Source organism: Mandrillus leucophaeus, unplaced genomic scaffold (assembly GCF_000951045.1).
Source record: "Mandrillus leucophaeus isolate KB7577 unplaced genomic scaffold, Mleu.le_1.0 Scaffold117, whole genome shotgun sequence".
Taxonomy (NCBI): domain Eukaryota; kingdom Metazoa; phylum Chordata; class Mammalia; order Primates; family Cercopithecidae; genus Mandrillus; species Mandrillus leucophaeus.
In genome coordinates this window covers 2346010-2350820 of record NW_012099987.1, presented here as the reverse complement: position 1 = coordinate 2350820, position 4811 = coordinate 2346010, and positions in this window count along the sequence as shown.

Here is a 4811-nt window from a genome sequence, read left to right as displayed (position 1 = left end):
GATAAATGTTGCCACTACCACTGTCATCACCACCACCACTAATAACAATTGTGTCTTACACAGGAGCCAGTCACAACCATTCATGTCTTAGGAGTAAAGTGAACAGTTTTTGTGCAAGGATTTGGATTGTGTCCAGATGCCCTCTCAGCACCTCTCTGTGCTTGCATCTGTGTCCAGGCAGGCAGCGGGGAGGTCTGACTTCTGGAGAAGTGGGAATTGGGGAAGGATTCAGCTTCACCCCATATAGAAATAGCTTAGTGGTGTGCACTGCCCTCAGCACATGCCTCTCCTAGGAGTCTAAGGGTGGGTCCCTTGAGACTCATAGAGGAGCTATCCTGTCTTTCTGGGTGTATGTTATGGACCAGACTCTCTGTAGGCTTTGGAGAAAGAAGAGCTGAGTAGACAAGGTTTGATGTGTGGGCTAGATGAGCCAGGTTGAAGGTGGCTGGGATCCAAGGTGAGTCTTTAGCCTTGAGCAGAGGAGGAGCTGCCAGATGGATTCAGTACCACGGACAGCTCCCCAGACAGCGACTCCTTGTGGCTCCTCGTAACTCTGGGCTTTTGTTGTGGCCACCTGCAGATCACCCTTAGCGAACTGGAAACCTTCCTTGCTCCTGTAACAGTCAGGGCTCTGTGTTTCTGCCTGCCTGGAAAGTCGTTAGGGTCTTATTCCCTTTGAGCATCCCTGTCTGTGCTTGTGGAAGGGGGCCTCAGGGGCTGCAGATGTCCCGGGGAAGCTGAACTCTTGCTATTCCGATCCGTCAGTCCCCTTCTTTCTTCTGAGAAACTCTTGAGGCCAAGACTGACAGGGTGTGACAGCCCTGTAGAAGACTGAGATGTGGAAGAATGGGGCATGGTGGTCTTTTTGGTAGAGAAATAGACCCCATTTCCCCTGAGGAAGAGGGAATAGAAATGCCCCAGGGACTCAGTGGTGCTCTGTTGGCCTCCTTAGTGGGCTGCTCCTGACATGACTTCAAGTCAGACGTCAGTCTTGACATTAGCTGTCCTGCCACGTTGGTGGGACTCCAGCTTCTCCCTGAAGAAGCTCGGATTCGCAGCCCCTCTGCCCTGGTCACTTCCCTGAACAGAGCCCCTTCCCCCAGCACGGCCTGGGTTATACTTGCCCAGCCCTGTCACTCCTCTCCTCAATTCTCTCTTTTCAAACCACATTAAATCCTGCTTTTCCCAGCCCCACCCCTGGTCCAGGACCACCCCTGGTCCTCAACCGACAGAACCCAAAGAGTCTGCCCCTCAGAGTCTGGATGCGTTTTCCTGAGAAAAATGATGCGTGTGAAGGGTGGCCTGCCTGCTGCGTAGCCTGTGCATTCTTAAAAATACCCTAAAACCCACCTGGCTTGAGTCAGTCCAGCAAAGAGCAATGTAGTAGGTGGTGGTGCTGACCCTGCAGAACGACTTCTGAGATCGGGTACCAGGCCATGAGTCCGGGCTGGGAGCGTGTGAATAATTGTCCTGTGAAACGCATTGCCGTGACAGAAGCAGACCAATTTGCTAAATGTCATTTTTGCTAAAAGCCAATTTGCCAAAAGTCAATTCATGGAATGGCCAATTTGTCAAATGACCAATTCGTCAAATTGATTTACTTCTTTTAACTATTTGGTGTGAGTCGACTGGTTTGTATTTTGTCTTTATTACAGCAGTTTAAGAACTGTTCCATTTGTCTCTGCCCCAGCTCAGGTGTTTGAACTCTAGTGAACCCGCCCCAGCCTCTTCCTACAGATGAATGGTGGAGCTTGGAGTCTTCCTACAGGAAGAGGCTGGGGTGGGGCAATTCACTGTCCTTAAAAAGCTATTGTGAAGGGAAATGGGAAACTGCCCAACTAAAACCAAACTGTTAAAGGAAACAAAGAAATTTAGCAAATTGATCCTTTGCAGAATTAGCTGACCTGTGACTTAGCTTCCAGTGACTTGGAAGGTGTGGCTGAGTGTTTTTGGGCCTTGCTGGGGATGCTAGTGAAGGTATTGCTTTTCTCTTCCACAGTCATCTCTATTTTTTGGCAGGGGGTAGCAGGGAGCTCCTTGCAGGAAATGAGCTCCTACGATCATCTCTTTATAGAGACTTGTAGGAGGCCTCTGTGCTTGGTTTTAGACCCAGGAAAGGCCACTCTGCTCTCAAGCTGTTTTATCCATAGACTTGTCCCCGCAGGCCCCCTAGGCTGCGAGAAGCCCAGGGCCCATTGGTAGCAGATGCAAAGGACTTTGAAGGCTGCACCTCTCTTTTGTTTGATATTTCTACCTATTTTTGTCCTTATTTTTTTTACTTCTCTGATTTCTGTTTTCTCTATTTTATAACATACCCTCATTGCTTCCTGCAACAAGGCAGAGAAGGCATTTGGACCTACTCTGAAGGCTATTCCATGGGCCTATTTCCCACACTCCAGCCCTGCCTCTCCCAGATCCTTGCTCCTGCAGTTCTACCCTGTGACCTGGAAGTCTTGTCCCAGAGCGGGGCACTGTGCTTGTTCTCCAGGGAGACACAGAACCTGAACTGGCATTGCTGTATTGGAGACTCTGGAAGATGCAGCATCTTCACCTGGCAGAGTCAGATACTCACATCTGCACAGTTCCCATTTTCCCATCTCCGCCTCCGTGTCTGTTGGCAGCTGGCCCCAGTCCCTCCTTAATGTTGGCTGGGGATTGTTTCTGCCACACTGTCCTCCATCTAGTTTCCTCCCAGCCTGGGAATTTCCCCACTGCTTAAAATTGTGAGCCTGGCTTCTTGGAGTATTTGTCACTTGGCAGATTTTTTCCCCATTTGTCTCCTCCAGCAGGGACTGGAGAGGGAGGGTACTGGCATTTGTTGAATGCCTACAAAGCACCAGGTGCTGGAATCAGTGCTTCCCATGTTACTTTTTAAAACTTTTAATTGAAGTATAACATATATTCTGAAAAGTGTGCCAATGAGCGTACAGCTCACCACATTTTCACAAAGTGAACACACTCATGTAACCAACACCAGATCAAAAAGTAAAACATCTTGAGTTCCTAGAAGCCTCCTGTACCTCCTTCCAGCCACAAATCCCTGCACCTCCCATCCCGACTAACTAAACCCTGACTTCCAACAGCATAGACTAGTTTTGCCTATTTTCAACTTTATGTAAGTGGTACATGTGGTGTTTAATCTTCACAACTCAGCAAGAGGGAGACATGATTAACTCTCCTCTACCCATGGGTAACCAGACTCAGAGAGGTTAAGTAACTTGCCCAAGGTCACACAGGCAGGAAATGGTAGGGCTTGGAATCAAGCCCAGGGTTGTCTGGCTCCAAAGCTCGTGTCCTTTACTCTGTACATCAATTCTTTGTCCTCCTGCACCACCTCCCCTGCCCCTACCATTGTGTGTCTGGCCTGTGACCCTCTGAAGTCACTGGTCCTAACTGTTCCCTGTAGGTGACTGGGACAGGAGCCTTGCCTCTCACACTCCCCGGTGCATTCCTGCCCAGGACTAGCAGGTCACCAGGGGCCTCCAAGGTCTCTGCGCTCAGCACCTGGTGTTGAGTAAGTGTGGAGGCCTTGCCCTGGTGTTCATGTGCAGAGGGGCCTGCATTCCTCTGCATGCTTCATTCACCCTCATTGCCTGGTGCCGTGCCCTTGCCTTGGTGGCTAGGACTCATGCCTGCCACTTGCTGTTGGCAGAGTGGAAGAACGAAGCTGGTTGTGTCTCCTGTGTGCCCCTGAGCCTCTTGCTGCTTAGTGGGACTCAGCCTCTGAGCTGCTGTTCCTTGGCAGGGCTGAACTTTCACTTCAAAGCAGGGCTGCCTTGTGGGATGTGCCCCTCATATCTCTATTGTGGGAACGCATGCTCAGTAGCTGCATAGCAAACAGCCCGGTTCAAGGAAATGTTACCCTGGGTGCTTTTATGGTGCGGCCATTCAAGACTGCTTAATGTCTCTGCCTAATGAGGTTTCTGCACCATTAACTCTGGTGGTGCTGGAGGGAGAAGGAGGCGGCTGCCACAGGAGGGTTTGCGGCTTCGCAGTGGGCAGGGAAGGGGGGCACCTCTCCAGCTAATGGGACCTGGCACATGCTGGGTGCTCAGTAAATGTGGGTGGGATGAATAAGGGCAAAACTCGGACCCCACCATTCACAGTGTCAGGCCCCCAAACCACCTGCAGGAACTTGGATATCAGGAGTTCCCTGGGACCATGTTGGCTGTTCCACATTTTATTTTATTTACTTATTTTTTAAGTTTTTGAGACAGGGTCTCACTCTGTCTCCCAGACTGGAGTGAAGTGGCATGGTCACAGCTCACTGCAGCCTCCACCTCGTTGGCTTAACAATCCTCCCAACTCAGTCTCCTGAGTAGCTGAGACCACAGGCACGCCACTGCGCCTGGCTAATTATTTAAAAACATTTTTGTGGAGACGAGGTCTTGCTATGTTGCTCAGGTTGCCTCAAATTCCTAGGCTCCAGTGACCCTCTTGCTTCGGCCTCCCAAAGTGCTGGGATTACAAGCATGAGCCACTGTGCCCAGACTGTAGTTCAATAATTTAAAAAAAAGGCCGGGTGCAGTGGCTCAAGCCTGTAATCCCAGCACTTTGGGAGGCCGAGACGGGTGGATCACTAGGTCAGGAGATCAAGACCATCCTGGCTAACACAGTGAAACCCCGTCTCTACCAAAAAAAAAACAAAAACAAAAACAAAAATCTAGCCGGGCGAGGTGGCGGGCGCCTGTAGTCCCAGCCACTCGCGAGGCTGAGACAGGAGAATGGCATAAACCCGGGAGGCGGAGCTTGCAGTGAGCTGAGTTCCGGCCACTGCACTCCAGCCTGGGCTACAGAGCGAGACTCCGTCT